We start from the raw sequence: 21,917 nt of genomic DNA, 5'->3' as shown, positions 1-21,917 counted from the left end.
AATGTCTTAAAGGTAAAGGTAAAGGTAAAGGGACCCCTGACAGTTAAGTCCAGTCGCAAACGACTCTGGGGTTGTGACGCTCAGCCAGTGTGGTGTAGTGGTTAAGAGCGGTAGTCTTGCAATCTGGGGAACCGGGTTCGCGTCTCCGCTCCTCCACATGCAGCTGCTGGGTGACCTTGGGCCAGTCACACTTCTCTGAAGTCTCTCAGCCTCACTCACCTCACAGAGTGTTTGTTGTGGGGGAGGAAGGGAAAGGAGAATGTTAGCCGCTTTGAGACTCCTGAAGGGGAGTGAAAGGCGGGATATCGAATCCAAACTCCTCTTCTTCTTCTTCGCTCTACAGGCCAAGGGAGCTGGCATTTGTCTGCTCCAAAGACAGTCATGTGGCCAGCATGACTAAGCCGCTTCTGGCAAAACTTAAGCAGCGCGCGGAAATGGCATTTACCTTCCCACCAGAGCAGTACCTATTTATCTACTTGCACTTTTTGGCATGCTTTTGAACTACTAGGTTGGCAGGAGCTGGGACTGAACAGTGGAAGCTCACCCCATCATGGGGATTCGAACCACCAACCTTTTGATCGGCAAGGCCAATGCTCAGTGGTTTAGACCACAGTGCCACCTGCGTCCCCATGAATGTCTTACACAGGTACTATTAAAAGGCCCTTGATGAAGAAGACAGAAAATGAAAATCTGTAATTGTGCAAATGTATGTATCTTTCTGGACTTGTGGATCTTTGTGCTTCACAATCTGCTACAACCAGTCCCTACTTTAAGTCAGTCATTTTAGGGGATAGTCAAGCCATCAGAATATCTCCTAGAATCATAAAGTTGGAAGGGACCCTGAGGATCAGCTAGTCCAACCCCCTGCAGTGCAAGAATATGCAACTGTTCCTTACATGGCTAAGAAAGAACTGGAAATGGTTGTGGATGCGGTTTTTGTCTGTATCACTTAAGGAGGGTGAGATTATGGATGGAAGGAGAACAAAGAGGGAAGGTGGGGGGGACAAAACAAGGAGCAATAAGATTTTGACATCACAGTCGTACCTTGGAAGTCGAACAAAATCTATTCCTGACTTCCAAAGCATTCTGAAACCAAAGCATGGCTTCTGATTGACTGCAGGAATCTCCTGCAGCCAATCAGAAGCCACAGAAGCCCTGTCCGACGTTCAGCTTCCAAAAATACTTCACAAACCATAACAGTCACTTCTGGGTTTGTGGCGTTCGGGAGCCAAAACGTTTGAGAACTAAGCTGTTCGAAAACCAAGGTACGACTGTACTTGCTACATAGAGTTCCGTTTAGGTCACCTGCAGCTCTGTTTAGGTATATTGCTGCATTGAAAGGCTACATGTGAGCAAACACGCTAGGCTCCACCACCACCCTGGCTGCTACGCTAGTTGCTCACCATGAGTTGGAGGACAGAGCATGAAGGAGGAGCTTCTCTACTTGTTCAGGCTGCCTAAGCTGCAGAATTGGGCATCTAAATCATGCAGGGAGCCTTCACAGGTAGAGGAAGCTCCCCACTTCAAACTTCACCCACCAACTCATGGAGAGCGGCAGGCAGAGTGATACAGGAAGAGAAACTTGACATGCTGAACTTGCTGACACACAGCCATAAGATGTGAGCAGCATGACCAAATAGGGCCTCTGGTTCCCAGAAAACTAGTTTGCTTCAGTCTTAGTTTAGGTCACATGGTTAAGGCAAAAGTCTCCAACTGGTTTGTGTATGCGTGCCAGGGAGTCTTTGTTACAAAATCTGGGGTAACCTTTGTTTCCCATCAGCCAAAGTTGCAGCTAAGCTCCCCCCACCCCCCATTGCTTTAGTAGTGTCTGCCATTAACATTTAGGTATGCCCAAGAGTACAATCTGTTTTGCTTTGCTTGACTGAATGGGGAAGGCAGGGCAGGGAAGATGGGAGAAGGTGAGTCTTCCTTCTAGTTGGTCTTTTTAGTCTCGATTCTACTTGGGAATGCAGACTCTACAGTTATGCCAGTGGCTTCACAGAAAGGTGGATCGGGTGGATGGATTTCAAGGGAGAGGGAGAGATAGTACCATGGAGGAGTGGGTTTGTGGGTTATGCCTGTGGATGCCATGGGGCACTGACCTCCCCTTGGAACCTGCCAAGGCCCACTGATCCTCCCATTTTTATTTTATTAAATGAGGGCTTTGGGAGTGGTTTGGGGGATTGTCTGATTTTGAGGGATTCTCTTCTGTTTTCTCTGAGTTTTATTTTGGGGTAGTGGTGCAGACGTTTTGCCTGTTTGGGGGCACGTTCTGAGCACCACCAGCTTTTCTTACTTGAAACAGGTATTCTGTGACGCCCCCAACAGTTTCTAGATTTCCAAATGTGCCCCAGGCTGCCAAAAGTTGGGGAAGATTGAACTAGGGGTTCTGAGAGGTCCGGCCATAAGGAGAAGCGAGGGAGAGTAAATGGAGTCCAGGAGAGAGTTTCAGGGGATTGAGGGTGGATCTACACTCAAGGTTTATAACATTAAGGAAGGGTTAAGAAACAGTTATCATAATGTATTTGGACACGTTACATTTGCTTGTAATGTTAATAATGTGTTAGTAACCAGCAGGCACTGCAGAGCAACCAGGAACCGGCAGTAAGGGAAACTGTGCTGTTACGAAACAATGTAGGGATTTATCTGTGTTTTTTACCAGTATGAGTTCTGGTGTTCTAGAATGATATATCTAACATCGTTCTAATAATGTTAAAAAGGTCAATGTATATCCAGCCTAAGGTGGAACAGCAAACATCACAGACAGAGATTTGTAAGGAAATGAGGGCTGATAGACTGAATCTACAGCAGTCTTCTAGGTGATAATCAGACAATAGAGACCAGAGGGCATCTTGAGTCAACAATTGCTCTGAACAAGTCCACACAAGTTATGGTGACTCTTTTGAAGATCTGCATTACAGCCAGCATGAAGAAGTGAATCTATATATGCCCCTATAAGTGATCAGTGATCTCTGATTGTTTTGTGCTTGAGCTTTGGTTTGGATCAACAGTAAAACCATCCCTATTAAAATGCCCACTCAAAATAGCTGGTGGATGTCTGGTTGGTTTTTTTAATATATATATATATAAATGGTTTTAGAAGTGTCAATACAATGCTGAGAGCCACCTGCTAGTTTCTCTCTCTTAAATCCTGCGGAATTGTGTTTTCCATATTATTTCCAGTAAGATATCAATCATATATCAATATCTTCTGACCTCTGATACGTTTAGATAGAAAATCAATTTTTCCATCAGCAAAGCAATAAAACATTATCAATATTTGTCTTCTTTGCTTGTTGATGGGTTTACCTTTCATAATTTATTTTTCAGCAGCTAATACTTTTGATATTGCTCTTGATATTACTCTGCACTGGTTAAGGCTCCTTTAAACTTCATTGTTCCAACTATACATTTCAATCTCACAAAAGCTCACCACAATTTTGAGGTCAAAGTCATTGAACTGAATTAGTTTGGAAATCTGAACAGCGGATACTCAGAAGCAACAACCTTTCTCATTTTTTGTCTTAGGCAAGCCAGTAGCGCAGCTTTTCAGACTACTTTCTCAACAAGGTAGCCTCATAAGTTAAGCAGCTTCAAAAATAAGGCCACTGTGAGGCCAGGCATGAGCATATTGGCGATCCAGGCCTCTAAGGGTGTTCTTTTCATATCAGGGTCACTGGAGTCAGTTACTGCGGCTTAGAACAGGAAACGCTGATAGGCATTACTCTGTTAATTAGACAGGCAAAAGTCCAGACCCCTAGTATTTATAACCAGCCTATCCAACCCAGAGACTTCTTACTACCTGCCAGTTATAGGGAGTGATGTAGAATAACCTCTGTCTAAAAGTTTGGCTTTGCAAGCAAGCAAAGAGCTCTTATTCAACTTTCCTCCTGGTAGTAAAGTTGTTTTACTTCTACAGCTTCCATGCCTGTCTGAATAGGTAAAGGTAAAGGGACCCCTGACCATTAGGTCCAGTCGTGGCCGACTCTGGGGTTGCAACGCTCATCTCGCTTTATCGGCCGAGGGAGCCGGCATACAGCTTCTGGGTCATGTGGCCAGCATGACTCAGCCGCTTCTGGTGAACCAGAGCAGTGCACAGAAACGCCATTTACCTTCCCGCCGGAGCGGTACCTATTTATCTACTTGCACTTTGACGTGCTTTCAAACTGCTAGGTTGGCAGGAGCAGGGACCGAGCAATGGGAGTTCACCCCATTGCGGCATTCGAACCGCCGACCTTCTGATCGGCAAGTCCTAGGCTCTGTTGTTTAATCCACAGTGCCACCCGCGTGCCTGCCTGCCTGAATAACCTGACATTTTTTTACTTTTGCAGTCTTTTAAATACAGATTTCCTTGCTGCTGTTTTGCATGGGAGGAGCATTCACATTTTGTTCCTTCTGCAAACTGTTTCATAGAACCAGCCACCATGAAGGTGTGACTCTTGCATTTTTCTTTGCAAACAGCAGGGATTTGTTTGTGACTATATATGCTAATACCATGTTGATGTCTGTGCCAAAGCAAACCCTTTGAGGCAGAGGCCAACAGAACACTTTGGCATGCACAACAATCGCTTTATTGCCACTGTGATGGTCTGGTGTCTTTTCTGTCCCCAGGCAAAGAAAATCACTTTCAGATCTCACAGAGGCCAGTTCATCAGGTGGCTGTCATGAGTTGCTATTACAAAATGAACAAAATATGAAAGTGAATTCCATTGCCTGGGGACAGAAAGGACACCAGACCATCACGGTGGTGATGATAAGCGATTATTGTGCACGTCAAAGTATTTCCTTGGCCTCGGCTGCAAATTTCCCCTTTAACAAGGAGTTATGAAGATGTACTGCATACACGGTGCCTGGGCTCAGCAGCATTCATTTCTGTGTCTTGGAAGCATTTCCTCTTTTGAAAACAGGAGGCCATCACAGAGGTTCCAAAAACAGCCCCACCAGAACACATCTATCTTACCTTACTTTGGCAAGAATACTGTGCTGCAGCCTAACCCAAGAAGATTATCAGCACTGTAGATTTTTCTGGATACCACAAACAAGGATGTAAACAACTGCGGGTTTGGTTCATTTACAGGACTGCAATCTCTTTGTGAAAATGGAGAGCACCGCATTGGTTACCCCTTGAATCTGAGATCAGAGACAGCAGTGTCAGTCTTGTTCAATATGACAAGACAGGATTCAAGTGAGATCAGGATAGGATTGTTGTGGTAACATTCATTAGGTTATCAATGGAAATCAGTTTGCCCACAAAACAACCAACTATGCAAGATACTAGGATGCCAGGACAAAAAAAAACCCCACTTTACCCAGTGCCTGAAAGACAGCACTTGCAGCACCTGGAATCATAAGAGTTGGAAGCAACCCTCAAGGTTCAAATAGTCCAAGCCCCCGAAACGCAGGGATCACAACTAAACCCCCCCTGCTTTAGCTGCTATATGTGTATGCTGTGGATCCGCCCTAAATGCAGACCTCATGGCTACACATGCTAACTTATGTAAAACACATACACACAACCCCACAAACATCCCTCCCCCCCCCCTTACTTTGTGTAATTTCTGGTTTGATGGAGAGTTCTGGGAAATGTGACATTTTTGCAGCCTTTGTGCACATCAGCATACAAGGTCAGCCTGTTTTCCCTCAAAGCTAAAGGCAGGACAGGAATCAATGCTGGACTGATAAAGTACGTATTTGTTCTGCAAATAGTGACCTCTTTACTGCAAATTAGCTTCTGCTCTGTATTTCTTCATACCAAATGGATTACTGGCTCTCCATGCCCTGAGACTGGGAGCTGTGTCCTCAGGATGGTGGGTTCATCTCTGTCTTCCTTTTTCTTCCTTTTTTCTCTTTCTTTCCTTATTTTTTCTTTTCTCTTCATCTCTCTCTCTCTCTCTTTCTAGCCTGTGTTTTTATTTAGATTAGCTTTTTAGTTTTGATAAAAAGGTATCTGATGTTAATCTTTGTATTGTCTTCCAAATTTTAATAAAATCTATTTAAAGGGGGGGTGGAGGGGTGGGCCCAGTTTTGTGGAAGTTCCTCCTGGCTGAGATCAGACAGGCCCCTCTCCCTGCTGAATTTGCAGGCACTTTAAGTGAGTTTTCTGGTTTTCTGGTTAATCTTAACTGATCTAGTGCAGTATCCAGGGATGTCCAACCAGTGGATCATGATCTACTGGTAGATCCCCGGCTGACCCTGGTAGATCGCGACATCCTTATCATGTACAAAAAGTTACGGGGGGGGGAGCTAAAAAACTCTTGTGCAATCCTCCCCCCCCCCCCGAAAAAGCTCAACAACTCTGGGCAATCCCCCCAACCCACGCATAATCCTCCTGCCTCCAATGACAAGGGGTAGATCACTGCCAGTTTTTTAATACTGGGAGGAGATCACAGTCTCTTGGGAGCTGGACATCCCTGGACCCCTTTGTCTCTCCATTGAAGGCAGCCCTCTTCAGGGAAGCTTTTAATGTTGAACAGACTACTGTATTTTAATACTTTGTTGGAAGCTGCCCAGAGTGGCTGGGGAAACCCAGCCAGATGGTCAAGGTATAAGTAATATATTATTATTATTTATTTATTTATTTATTTATTATTATTATTATTATTAATTATCCACTGTGCGACAATTAGCGCTAACTACTACAACACATGGTATCTTGCACCAATCCCCCCCCCCTGAAAACAGGAAAGGACACCCCCCCCCCAAAAAAAATACCTTTTTTTATAAGAAAGGAAGCAGCTGTCAGGAGTACTACTCTTCATTAGCCTGACCTAGCTCCTGGTTGTGATTGTCGTTTTGAAACTGCTGGTGGGGGAATCCATTGCTTCTTCCTTGTGAGCACATAGGCACCCAACTTGCCCCTCCAGGAGATGATTTGCTTATTTACACACACACACACACACACACACAGAGAGAGAGAGAGAGAGAGAGAGAGAGAGAGAGGGAGGGAGTTATTTGAATCACATTCTCTCAGATGTAGCCATGGATTGATTCTGGAGCACAGAAAATAGGAAAATAGTAAGTAATCACATCAAATTATTCTTATTTTTTTTTTAAAAAAGAAAAGTATGATAAATAATGGCTGTAATTTTGACATTTCATCATTTTAAATGGCTACTATTTTCCTACCTCCACATTGATTTGCCCAAGAAAGGGAGCTGATAATTGGTGATTTTGCTGTCTCCTGTGGTAATTTATTTGAAGCAATGCATCTGTTTTCAAACTATAAATTTAAATTGCTAATACTGAAGTTATTCACTCCAATTCAAACTCGTATTCATTATAGACCCTCTGAATTCGCCTCCACTGCCTGTTAACTGTTATCTTAATGAGTTTTGCATGGAAAGGAGGGGGAAAAACATTTATTAATGGTGCCCATGCTGCATGAAGAAAGGAACAAAATTGGACAAAACCCTTTAATAGCTGCTTTGAAATTATTGTGGTCCTCACCTCTTTGTAGAAAAGCCACTGTTGATTTTATATTTAATAAATGATTTGACTTTGAGAGGAATATACACTTCTCCAGTCAGAGATTTTCTTTTTTTTTTAAATGGATGCTTTACAGCAGCCCTGATGCATAACTGAGAAGCATGATCTAAAGTAAGATTTTTCCAAATTTTGTGCCCCGTGACTTTGCTGAGTAGCAGGAAGTTCCAGGGGCACACTTTTTTGCATGGTCACTTTCCTTGTGAGGAGATGGGCCCTGGAGACTCCAAGCATTTTTTAAATATCTATTGATAAATGTGAACAGTGTGTGGTGAGAGGCCGGTGGGCACCCAGACAGACCATGTTCCTTGAAACAGCAGCATTACTTTCCCAAAAGGCAAGCACCACGCCCTTAGAGCCTCCCTACTCAGACTTGACCCACTGAAGTTAATGGGCATAACTTAGGCTCAGGGGGGACATGGGTGGCGCTGTGGGTTAAACCACTGTGCCGCTTGGGCGTGCCATTTGAAAGGTCGGCAGTTTGAATCCCCGTGACAGGGTGAGCTCCTGTTGCTTGGTCCCAGCGCCTGCCAACTTAGCAATTCAAAAGCCCACAGTGCAAGTAGATAAATAGGTACCGCTCCAGCGGGCAGGTTTGCCAGAAGCGGCTTAGTCATGCTGGCCACATGACCTGTACACCGGCTCCCTCGGCCAGTAAAGCGAGATGAGCGCCGCAACCCCAGAGTTGGTCACGACTGGACCTAATGGTCAGGGGTCCCTTTACCTTTACTTTAGAATGTAGGTAGAAGAATATTTTGATTGACTGTCTCCTCATGATTGAACACAAAAATCTCGGAAACACCACTCATAGCTAGAAATGGGCAAACAGCCCCTGTTTAACCCATGGAAATGAATAGCCTTAACAGATTTTTAAAATATGCACACATAGGTAAAGACTTTGTGTAAAGTCTGGTGGAATGCATCATTCACATGGATAGAAGTGATCAGTTATGTTACCTGTTGACTTTATCTGTGCTCCTCAGACTGATGATTTTAAGCTGTCAGGCTCAAAATCATGTTTCTTGCTGGCATCCGTCTGTCTTGGGAGACAATCAAATTAAGCTATTGGAAGGTTGCAGCACTTTCTGTTTTGTTTTTTGTTTTGTTTTTTGTTTTTTTAAAGATATTTATTGAAATTTTCCACTTTAATACAATAAAAAAACAAAAAACAAAAAAGTTAAAAACACATAAAGTTTACAATCCTTATTTTTCTATATTTCCCTGACTTCCCCACCCCTCCCCTTCTTGTATTCCAATTCAAATTATTAGTTCAACAAGTTCTTATCCCCAATTCTTAACCTTTTTCTATTTAATTCATTTTAAAAAACCAATTTTACCTTATAAACATCAATATTTATACATCAATTCTCATTCTTAAAACTTTTTTTCTAAAGTCGACCCAAATTTCCTTCCACGACTTCCCAAATTTTCATACAAATAGCAAAACAAAATAAAAGCAAAAACAGATTATAATTATGCACCCTTTGGATCCCCAAACTCCACCCCCCCCTTTCCCGGTTTCAATCCCCAACAAATGTCCATCAATCTTGATCTACTATCAGCCTGGAGATCTCACATCCGAGGCTCTTAATTCTCTCTCAATTCCTCTCTGCCGGTTTTTTTGATAGTCCTTGATATTAAACACCAGATCTCGGGGAAGCTCTAGCCAAATGGGATCCATGTTTCTTCCAGCCAGGCCTCCATACTTAAAAGTGGAGCCCGAATCTTGTTTCTTACTCCCTTCAAGTCCAAATGTCCCCAAAGCTCCAACTTCCACCTTAATCAGATTTGTAATCCTTGGATCTTCAGATCTCCACATAGGGAGATCTCTCCATTCTTCAATCTCCAACTCAAACCAGATTTTCGACATCAAGTTCTTATTTTCCTTTGTAGCCATCATGTCAGGCCTCTGGCTCTCCTTTATCATCTGCAGCATTACAGCTCCTCCTTCCTTTTCCTCAGGAACAACATATATCTCTTTCTCCACACTCTCAAAGTTCTCAAGTTTCTCTTCTTGTCCAGCTGCATAAACTTCCTGAGTCAAGTCCTTATCAAATTCAATGGATTTATTTACTGTTAAGTCCAGAGTTGCAACATTTGTAGCCAAAACATCAATTTGGCCTTGTAACTTTCCCAAGAGAACAAAAACTCTGTCCAATTTAGCTTGTATTTTCCCTCCTTCAGCCATTCTTGTAATGTCCCAAAACCCCCTCTAGAGGGATTTTGGTTACTTAATATTCCTTCCAGTTCAAATCCAAAAGTCAGGTTAGTTTGTATCGGTTCTTCCTTGTTTTCAACAAATTATAACCAAATTGTAACAAATATAACCAGCAGAGACAGCAGAAACAAAGTTCTCTTTTTCAGCTTTGACAGCTAATTTGACAGCTGTCAAACTCTTCAATACCTCTTCAACAGGCTCTCTCGCGGATCACTCCCGGGTCCGGGGGGGTGGCACTTCAGCTCCCAAAATTAGCTCTTATCCTCCAGTAAAATTGCTTATACTGCCAAATCGTGAAATTAATGTCTTTTATCCAATAAACAAGAAAAAATTCTCTCGACCTTAGTTAGCTGATCCTTGCTTAAGATTATTTACAAGACGGGGAGACGGACTTCCTGTTTGCGCCTTCCCCGATCGTGCCTAATTCAAAAAGAAAATTTTTCTTTGTAAATCCAATTTCCGTACTACTCACGGGTTGTTGCTTTTAAAGTCCAATTGTTCACAAGAAGAAGTCAGCGCTCTCTGACCATGGCATGCGGCTTCACTCCGCAGGAGAAGCAGTCGACTCTCAGCACCGCGCCGCTCACCCCGTCCCCCGTTCCAAAGCCTTTAAAAAGGCTCCTTCGCGGGTTGGGGGGCGCAAATGGTGCCCGCCGAGTCACCAAGTTCACAGGCTCACCGCCTGTGATTTCTGAGGCTCTCCGCGTCGCCGCTGCAGCAAGACCCAACTCCTGCGGAGCCGATTCCCTCCGGAGCTCGGAGGGAATCCGCCATTAGCCGATGGCGCTAACCCGGAAGTCCTTTCTGTGGCTGTTGAGACGATACAGGAGAAACATCTTTTGTTGCAGCCAGTGGCGGAGCTTCATGCCCCGGCACCGGGGGCGGAGAGCAGGCTGGTCCGGCGCATGTCCCGGGGGCGTGGTGTGTCGCTCGCACGGGCGGGGCACATGTCCTGGGGGCAGGGCGCGCAGCCTGCGGGGGCGGGTCGCGCAGTGTGGGCAGCTGCGATGGCACCCTGGGGATCGCGCTGCCGGGGTGGTCACTCCCCCCGCACTCCTCTTCCTCCGCCAGTGGTTGCAGCTGGGGCAGATGTGTCCAGCTGTGCTGCAGCAGATGCACCATGGCATTTATTCTCTCTGCACTCCTCCCAGTGGTCATTTCTCCTCTTGTCACTGCTACAGATACACAACTTGACTGCCCGCAAGGGATTCCCACACGGCAGGCTTGTTGCTGCCAGCCTTCATGTCATCTTTGTAACACAGTTGGTCTGCCAGCTCCCCGTAGGGCATGCCCTTGGGCATCTTGCCATCTTTCCATCTGTGGACATGGCCAAGCCAGGGTAGACTTTGCTAATACTGCTTCAACCCATGCTGAGAGTGCTCTTAGATGTTACTGAAACACGTGCAAAAACTTGCCACAAGCAAGTTGTTTCTGGTGGCCATTACCTCCATCCTAGATCTGTGTGCATTTCACAACTGTGCAGATCCCCCCTCCCCTCCCTGTGGGATTTCTGCCCACCTGGGAGGGAATATGTTACGGTGGGGTGGGGGACATTTTGACCATTCAGCCCTTATTTGAATAGCATGGTGAAAAAGAGACTTACTCCAAAGGAAAGCATTGAAATTCTTAAAGCTATTGCATTCAGTAATTCAGCCATGATAGCAGTTACAGTGGCCTAAGGTAACCCGAATTATTTCCCTAATTGTTTTGTTTATTCTTTGCTTTATTAAATATAAGACTATAATAGAATCAAGGAACTGCTATGAAATCACAAATACATTCTTGCTCATATGCTGTGTTTCTCTTAATTTGTCTCGGTGTGCACTATTTGTATGCTCCTTTCATTTGGAATAATTAACCCAGTGGTTAGATTATACTTTTTTTTAAAAAAATGTTTCATACTCTACTGTCTCCATAGAAATCAAGAGAGAACTGTTCTTATATCTTCTTATATAGATACGAAGATTTCTCCTGCAGTGAGGTTTAACAGAGGGCAGGCCCTTCACACAGCACTTTAGCCAGCCACTTTGTGAAACACCGGACCCTCTCTTAAAATGGGGTGTGGCTTGAGGTTGTGGGGGGAGATTGGGGCAAGTGGTGAAGGGCATTGGTCATATGGGGGAGAGGGCAATGGAGTAGGAGGGGCTGGTGAGCAAAGCAAGTGGGGTGGCAACCCCTAGTGTGTGTGTGTGTATGTAAGAATAAAAGGGTACCATATTTCAGTAAAGTCATCCACACCACATGTGCCATTCAGAGCACACAGCCTTTTTGCCAATTTTTCTGATCAAGCAGTTCTCCATACATTCTGCCTCCATTGTATGACATGTAGATAGATGTTCAAGTCCTTTCCAGTTTTGAGCTATGAGGAGTCGCACCGACACCCAAAGTGAGTTGCTTGTACTGTAGATTGAGTTGGTCTGCTTGAATATTGTCAATAAACCCAGACATTGATTACATTGTACATGCCAATTTGTAATATTGCTTATTTCTACAGATACTCTCTCGCAGAAGGGTTGCACTTGTTCACACAGCCACCACATACGGAATGTCATACCAACTAATGCCAATGTTTTTGTTGTTCTAATGATTGTTGACTGTTCTGAGTGGCTTTGTGACTGAAGATTGGGGCTGTAAATCCTTGAAATAAGCATAAATAATTCCATCACCATGTGAATATTCATTCCCATTAGCTGCACACAATGAGACCTGCTTCCATATGTGGCTCTCCCTTACTGGATTGGGGCAATTATATACTTGCTGTCTTCTTTCTTGCAACATCTTCTGTGACTATATTCACTCCTTCAACTTTTTCTTGAATTTCTAACGGGTTTCTAAAGCAAGAGCCTCTTTCCTGTTGCGCATTGGGAATAAGCTCTGCTCTGTATTCTGTGCTTTTAAGGCACCCTGCCTGATTTCTGGCTTTATTGATCACCTCTGGTTTAAATGAAAACCAATTTAGACTCAAGGAAACTGAGGGAAAGAAAGAAGCCAATAAAAAAGAGCCCTGAAATAAAAATGTAAAAAAGCCTCAATATTTTGGCTCTGTTTTCCTGCTTTATACAACTGTTAACATCGTGCATTAAGGTTCTAATAAAAATACATCTGCTTCTATTTTAGAAGTTTGTTTAAAGAATGACCTTTTACAGGGAGAAGGGGCTTAAATAAAGATAAATGGAAAGGGATGAAAGTTTATCTGCAGAGGGCAAGAGCAAAAACCCTTAAAAGTTTAATTCCAGTTATCCTCTGTCTGGACCACTTGTACAATAAAGTCAAAGTAATCTACTAACTTTGTGAATTCACATGTTATCCCCACAGCACGCCCAAGGATATGGAATGACATGGAAATCAAGCCACATGGGGAGTTACTACAAGGCCTCAGAAGATTCCACCCAGTTTCCTGCTGTGGTTCAAATTGTCCTAAACAAGGTAGAGACCATGTCACCACATGTGGATACTCATGCAAACTGATATCTATGGAGTGTGGTATCAGCTGCTCTAGAGGTACCGGTATATTATGCCAATCAGGTCTGAACTGGAGCCCTAGATCTCATTTTAGATCGAGTCACTGTCTTTATGTGATGAGGCAACCTCAAGGGATGTTGACAGTCTCCTCTAACCATTCCATCTCCCTTTCTGTCTCTCCACTGGCACTCCCTAGGCTCAGTCAGAAGGTGTTTGCACATGGCTCTTTCAGCAAACTGTAGCCAGAGCAGGAGCAGTTGTGACCTTCAGGCTCATGGTATGACAGCTGTGGGGTGGGATGAAATGTGGTCAGCCAACTGATCTGCCTCAAAGTTCCCTCTGTTTTCTTGCAAGTGTATCTGCATGTAGGGCTTTGTTGAATACCTCCCTAAGTGTCCTTTTCGGGCTAAATTCCTATTGCTAAATGGTTTTTCTCCAAACTGTTGGCAAGTGATTTGTAGGTAGCAACCGCCAGCCATCAAAATCCATCAATGCTGCTTTCAACAAGCATCTTCTAGCCACCATCTTTTAAGGGAAGAAGCATCTTTCAGTGATTTCTCCCAGAAGGGCTGGCCTGTCCATCAGGCAGGCTGGGGCAGCCATCTTGGATGCAGTATTCCATGGGGTGGTTCCTCCGTGGGCCCACTGCTGTCGTTGTCAGAGAAATGGCTTCCAGCAAGAGCTCGACAGAAGCCACCACCATGTGATCCTAGCAAGTGCGGCAGCAGGAAGAGCACCATCCTGTTTTGCCTCAGACAACGGAATGGGGCAGGACAGCCTTGGCTCCCAGTTTGCATAGCCACCACAACAAGTTGTCTTTCTCTACTTTCCTCTCTGCACCACTGAACTTAAATGTTATTATTATGATTTTGTTTCCAATTGAAATAACTTGGTGCCACTGGATCACTACATGATCTGCAAGCCCTATTCAGAGAGGCTCACTGAAATTAATGAGCCTAAGCTAAAAAGGTAAAGGGACCCCTGACAATTAAGTCCAGCCGTGAATGACTCTGGGGTTGCGGCGCTCATCTCACTTTAAAGGCCAAGGGAGCCAGTGTAAAGCTTCTGGGTCATGTGGCCAGCATGACTAAGCTGCTTCTGGCAAACCAGAGCAGCGCACGGAAACGCCGTTTACCTGCCCGCCGGAGTGGTACCTATTGATCTACTTGCACTTTTATGTGCTTTTGAACTGCTAGGTTGGCAGGAGCTGGGACCGAGCAACGGGAGCTCACCCTATCGCGGGGATTCGAACCCACAACGGGGTGATCTCCCATTGTTTGGTCCCTGCTCCTGCCAACCTAGCAGTTCAAAAGCACAAAAGTAGTGCAGTTCAATTAAATATTGTTTGGCACTCAGACTGAAAAATTCCTTAGCAGAATTGGAGATTGGGAAAGATTATTCATGTAAAATATTTTGATTTTAAATAAAATAAACATAAATTGAAGATAGTACAGAGCTTTATTCACAAAACTGCACAACAAGTACTAGTTACCTCATCAGAAACACCTTTATTATATGGCTGTACTAGAAAATAACCTCATTTTGAAGGTGAACAGCTGGCAAATCCTTCAAGTTCACTTGAGGGGTTTTTTAAAAGAGGGGGAAAATTCAGTGAGGAGACACAGGGAAAGCAAATAGGTTAATGTCTGAATAAATCCCATTTTCTATTTCCTAAACCCTTAGATAATTGAATAGTTTGAGTGCTAGCCTGAGACTTAAAGAGTTCTGCATTCAAACTTTATTCTTAACGCAAATGTTAATTTAGCAAAGGCACTACTTGGCATACAGAGACATAGCTGAGCACAGAGTACAAGGAGGGAGCACAAAGCCTTTGAACACTTTCAGGAATGCTCAGTTGCCTGTATGCCACATCTTGCACCAGGCAAACCTGTCAAGCTTTAATGAAGATAGGGTGGAAGCTGCCATGACCATTGGTCTGTCTAGATTAGCTTCCCCCGCCATGAAGGCGCCTTTCTCAGCTGGTCCTTCAGTTCATTTCTGCCTTCACTCAAAGCAGAACCCACCTGCCTCCTCTCCACTGTGTTGTTATTCTTCCAGCTCAGGCTGGTTGTTGTTTTTCTTCTTTCTGTTGTTATCCTCCCGCCCCACCGCCCTTTATGTCTTGTTTTATTCATCTGTTAAAACAAAACACAAAAACATTCTCCATTTTTCCCCTTATGTGTCACTCTTCAGCCTCGCTCTGCTATGGCTCCCATGGAGAGGGGGAGAGCTTCCACCCCAATTTTGATTTGATATTTGTATTCTTCTTTCCAAGCAGCAAATGTTGAGCTCAAAGAGGCTCACAATAATAATGACAGCACTACAAAGAACAAGAAATATTGCAATCAAACACACTAGTGTATAAATAAAGCCAACAGCAGCAGCAAGTTCATCAGAACAATTAATACAATTCAATAAAGTTGTAATAACTCATAGCATTGCAAGGATACTTCCTAATCAAATGGAACCTTCCTCCAGAACATGAAAAAACTTTTAGCTAAATACTTTCATAATTAAGCAATCCTACTGCCTCAAGCAATTTGCTACTCTGTTAAAAAGAATCATCTGTAGAGAAGTTCGATTTTGGCAAAGTGCACCAGTGGCAGATACTGCCAGAAGTAACCCTGAAGCTATTTTATAATATGGGGCTGGTAAGAACATTAGAAACAGCTGGTGCATTATAGTACAAAGTCAAAATGAAAGCTTCTGTGGTCCATTAATCATGAAATCCAATTGGAATAACCTGAGCATAATGTCAGAGGGAATCATGATCTTCATCAGTGGAAAAGGCACCATGATTGGTCATCTTGGTCACTCCTCTCATATCAATCACAGACTGTCTCAGCTTTAGCCAGGGGCAAGCAGTGGCGTAGCGTGGGTTGTCAGCACCCGGGGCAAGGCAAGTAATTTGCGCCCCCTAACCCGTGGATTTGCGCCCCCTAACCTGTGGATTTGCCCTAACCCCAGATGTTGCGCCCGGTGCGGCTGGCCCCCCCTGCACCCCCCACGCTACGCCACTGGGGGCAAGATAATAGGATCATAGGACTCAGCGACACTCGTCAATTATATAGTTATAACTGTGTTATAAATGATGCGGCACCAGATGGCACTTTAGAGCTGTGATCCGTTGCCAATGGGATTATCCATTAAGAGCTTTTATAACATGTTTTCTGTAGCATTTTTAAATGTGTATAGATCCAGCCACTGATTCATAGAATCGTAGAGTTGGAAGAGACCCCAAGAGCCATCTAGTCCAACCCCCTGCAATGCAGGAATCTCTGCTTAAAATGCTTAAAGTCCTCCGAGGAAGGAAAGTCCACAAACTCCCAAGGGGCCTTGTCATTGTCCCCTTCTGGTGAGGTACCAGGGCAGAGGGAGCAGGCAGAGTGCTCTCTGGCAGATCTCAGTTGTTGTGGCTGATTTATACTTGCACTGCGCCATCTTGGCCTCCACAGTCCTAGATCTCCTCCAGCAAGTGAAACTGCCCAGGACACCCCTGCCCACTGTCCAGCTCCAGAGGCGCTCCAGGGGACTCTCTCCACTGTCACCCATCCTGTTACCTCTGAAGCCTAGGTATCAACTAATCTGTCCATATCTTAACTAATTAATTACCATGCATCAGTTCTCTATGTCAATTTGTCATTTTTTTCTTTTTTAAAAATAGTTCTCACAACCATGTGCACATTTCTCTTAATATATAAATATGCAATTTTTGCAACACATTTTTGCAAGCAATTTCTCTAATATAATGCATTTATGTATGTAATTTTCACAAATTTATTCATTTTTATGGAAGCTTTCCCCTAATTCCTAAGCGCTGTGTGCACTATTTGGTTAGAGAGTTGCATTACCAAAATTTGGAGAATTTTGAAGGATAGCTGTGTTTCGGTTTGCATATTGTTTCAGAAAGTCCAAATTAGGTAGGTTAGCATTAAAAAGTGACTAGAACTTAATTTCCCACCCAACCTCACCCCACCCTGTTCTCACTCTCCTCTTCCTAGATCTTTCTCTCAGTTCCACTTTGAGTCTCCCTCCAGCTGCTCCTGCTTCTCCCACCTGATGGAAGTGCCATTACGTATATTATAAAAAGTGGGATATATATATCTCCCACTTTTTAAAATATAAGCATTTAATTCTTTAAAAATTCCTGCGGCTTTTCAGGCTCAATAGGAGGGAAGTGACCATGGCCCGTAGCAAGTGATGAGAGAGACCTTTGCCTCTTAAGAGCCTGGAGAGTTCTGACAGCTAATGGAGAAAGTGCAGACTGATGTAAGGCCCTTTCCTCTGTTCTTAAGTGCATTTTCGAATATTCAAAGGAGTATTCTTTTAGATTTTACCCATCAGACAAAGGATAGCTTCTGGCAAAAAAACCTGACCTTGTCTCTCTCAGACAATGCAGAATAGCTGAAGGGGAGACTGCGGTAAGCATAACTTTCTGTAGAACTGCTTCAGCTGTGCCTGCATGAATTAGTCTGTCTCTTTTACAAGTTGCTGTTGTGGCGGTTATTATTATTAATCACCTTCTACACAGACGTCTCAAGGCAATGTGCAAAAAAACCAGCAAAAACAAAAACAAACCCAGTTAAAAAAAACCCCACAAAAATCAAATACAGTTAAAACAAAACTGAAACAATAAAAAAATAAGCATACATGGCAAAGACCCATTTATACGGATGGGAAGACCTCTAAAAAAAAGGATGTCTTTAATTGCTTCCAAAAGTGCCTATAGTGGGCGCCTGTCACATCTTGACAGAAATGCTATTCCACAGAGTGGGAGCAACCACACTAAAAGCCCTGCTCTGAGTTATAAAATAATCAAACTTTGGTCTAATATTACTTGATTTCATCACATCTTACGGGTAGCAGCTTGACCAAGTGACAATAGGAGCTATTATTTCCCCATGCATTTCACAAGTCTGCAGGCTCCTGTCACTCTGTGAACTTGCCACACCATTAGGCTCAAAAAGGAGTTAGAAATCCCAAGGGAGAAAATGGCCACCGGTGTTTGTGAGCTAGAATGAGTTGGTGAGTCAGACTCCTCATGACTCCTCTGAAGCTTCTCCTCAAGGGGAAAACCATTTATGGAGTAGTGGGAGGCACTCATTTGAAACTTTCTTAACCTGCTTTTCAACCAGAGCCAGCCTGCCCATGAGGCGGAGTGAAGCAGCCGCCTTTGGTGGTGAAATCTTGTGGGGCGGTTGAGTGGCACTGGCAGCTTGTGGAAGTTTTTAATGTTTGATGTCATATTGTGCTTTAATGTGTTGGAAGCCCCGAGTAGCTGGGGGAACCCAGCCAGATGGGCATATAAATAACAGCAACAACTATTATTATTATTATTATTATTATTATTATTATTATTATTCTTTAAAAGAGACAAGTTTAATATGCCAAAAATGCTATGCTTGTGTTCATAGTGTACACTCCCCACCAACATTTATCAGATGAAAATATGGACATCCTATTCTACATCCGGAAACTGGATTTTATTTTCCATATAAATGGGACTCTGTTTTTGCACCTACACACACAAACCAGTTTCAATTGTTGTCTAAGACATGGACGAAAAAGGAACAGCGGGACATTCCAGGATCAAGTCAGAAACTGGGATGGCTTCTGTAATACCAGGACTGTCCCTGGAAAATCAGAACACTTGAACGGTCTCTTGTCTATGAAGTTTAGTGGAGGTTAGTATTTGCAGACTGTATGTCTTGCAGGGAACTATAAGGTAAAGGTAAAGGTACCCCTGCCCATACGGGCCAGTCTTGACAGACTCTGGGGTTGTGCGCTCATCTCACTTAAGAGGCCGGGGGCCAGCGCTGTCCGGAGACACTTCCGGGTCACGTGGCCAGCGTGACAAAGCTGCATCTGGCGAGCCAGCGCAGCACACAGAAACGCCGTTTACCTTCCCGCCAGTAAGCGGTCCCTATTTATCTACTTGCACCTGGGGGTGCTTTCGAACTGCTAGGTTGGCAGGCGCTGGGACCGAGCAACGGGAGCGCACCCCGCCGCGGGGATTCGAACCGCCGACCTTTCGATCGGCAAGCCCTAGGCGCTGAGGCTTTTACCCACAGCGCCACCCGCGTCCCCAGGGAACTATAGTGAGTACAAAAGAAGGGGGAAAGGTGCTTTTGCAGCTAAAGCTGCAACAAGAAGGCAGATTCTTTGTTTAAATATTATGTGAATTGATGACTCATCTCTGAGTCTCTCTCAAATGCTGCCAGCATAATAAAGAAGCAACTTTTGCTTTTCTGAATCTTAGTACTAGAGAGAAAATAGTTCTTCGAATATGTTAACAAGTAAGAACTTGAAGAAAACTGAACCGCACTGCTAGTTGTTTAAGAGCAATGTGTTTGTAATAGTGTGTGTGTGTGTGTGTGTGTGTGTGTGTGTGTGTGTGTGTGTAACAAGCTTAAAGATAGTTTGCAGTAAAACTTTGGAACTCGTTTTTTGATGTGGAGAACTTATTTATTCCTATTGTGCACAAGGTCCAGATCAGGAATTCTGCTTCACATAACTCTAGCTTTTTTTTCTGGGGGGACACAGGGGTATGCATATTCCTGAACATTTTGTGAATCTAAGTTTGGCCGCATGGAGGGGCAGTATTCCAATATGAGTAGGAAAATGAGAGTACCCCTAAATATTTTTTTAGAAAAAAAAGCACTGACTCTAACACATTGTTCCAATGTTATTGGAGAATTCAGGAGTTGAGGATATGCAAATTGTGTGGAAATTCTTGTGTGGAAATAAGATTGTTTCCGGTCTGGACCCCTGGAGGGAATATCTTCTGAGGAACCAACTTGGGATCTTGCAGAAATCATGAAGTTCACTCTGTGACCTTGGACAAGTCACAGGTTGACAGGAGAATAAACTTAGGTGGGTGGGTTTGTGTATATGGACTACATGGTGCCCTGATTCCCCTGGCGGAAAGGTGAGATTAAAATGTAATAAAGAAATAGCACTTAAATCTTGTCAGCCGTGTGGCTTGTTACCTGAGGCACAGTGTGTGAAGAATGAAGACAAGCAAAATTGGAGAGGTTTGTTTTAAATCCCCACATTATCTTTCATGGCTCCCATAGGAACTGGTCTTGTAACTCCAAGGCTGCTGTGTCATACTGTGAAGATAGATCTGCCATCCCAGCCACTTAAAAACCTCTTTTAGCTAATCCTATACAAGTGGATAATTATTAAAGCTGCAAGAAGTTTATAAATCCAGTGATTTATTGCTGCGCTAATCTCTATAAATAGCTGATGCAGCTGCAGTGCACATAATTTTCCCCACCTTCCTGCTGACAATTGTAAGGCCAGGATTAGACCCCCAGTCCTGGAGCCACATGGGAATAAAAAAACTGGGTATGTGTCTCCACCTTGTTTATGCCTCAGTCTCTTTCAACAATACATTTTTTGTGAATAATCAGATTTGATCTTATGGTTTAACCAGATATAGTTGTAATCTAGAGCTATGATCTCACTAATGGTTTCTCACCATCCTGGGGGAAAATGACACGTGGGGTGCTGCAGGGTTCTCTCCTGGGCACGTTGTTGTTCAATATCTTTGTAAACAACTTGGATGAAGGAACTGAGGGGATGTTCACCAAATTCTCAGATGACACCAAACTGGGAGAGATAGATAATGCCACAGAAGACAGAATCAGCATTCAAAATGACCTTAACAGATAGAGAACTGGGCACAAGCTAACAAAATAAATTTCAAAAGGGACAAATGTAAGGTTCTGAACTTAAGCAGGAAGAACCAGATGCACAAATATAGGATGGGGGACACCTGGCTTACTAGCAGAACATGTGAAAAGGATTTAGGGGTCTTGGTGGACCACAAGCTGAACATGAGTCCACAGTGTGATGCAAAAGTATAACCACTCTATTCTGCCTTGGCTAGACCACACCTGAAATACTGTGCTCACTTCTGGGCACCACAATTTAAGAATGATGTTGACAAGCTAGAAGGTGTGCAGATGAGGATGGCCAAGATGATCAAGGGTCTGGAAACCAAGCCTTATGAGGAATGGTTGAAGGAGCTGGGTATGTGTAGCCTGGAAAAGAGGAGACTGCTAAAGCATCCATGGCCATCCAACCTCTGCTAAAAAAAAGCCAAGGAAGGAGAACCCACAGGGAGTTCCTTCCACTGTTGAACAGCTCTTACTGTCAGAAAGTTATTCCTAATGCTTAGTTGGAATCTTCATTCTTTTCTTAAATATTTATATTTTATTAAGGTGATTTCAGTAAAAAAGAAAGAAAAGTAAGAGGGAAGGAAAAACAACAACATATATATAAATATGAATAGTGGCCTACTACATTTTGTATAAACTCATTCCAAATGTTATCGTATTTATCCATTCTTGTAACTTGAACCCTGAGGGTAGGTCTGAGTCCTACCCTCCAGAGCAGGAGAAAACACTGGAGACATTTCTGGAGGCCACTGACAAAGAACTGATACCAGAAGTAAAACATTACATCACTGAGCACCTCCATGATTTAGGGATTACTTCCCTGCACCAAATCCTGAAAACTCATGTACAGGAATCCTTTTGACTGTAGTGACAACTAACAACTGTATCTGCAGAAGAACAAGATGTACTTGTTGACATGACTTGTAATGATTCATTGAAATCATTTTTCAAATAATGTAGACTGGATCAATTCTGGGTAATGGTTTTTGCTTGTTATAAGAATTAGGTGAAAAGCTTTGAAACACCTAGTTCTGTTTTGCTCCACGTATCTTTGTGTACAAATATTTTCA

Source organism: Podarcis muralis, chromosome 12, assembly GCF_964188315.1.
Source record: "Podarcis muralis chromosome 12, rPodMur119.hap1.1, whole genome shotgun sequence".
In the NCBI taxonomy this organism is placed as follows: domain Eukaryota; kingdom Metazoa; phylum Chordata; class Lepidosauria; order Squamata; family Lacertidae; genus Podarcis; species Podarcis muralis.
The sequence above is the reverse complement of the archived record's forward strand: the minus strand, read 5'-3'. Positions refer to the sequence as shown.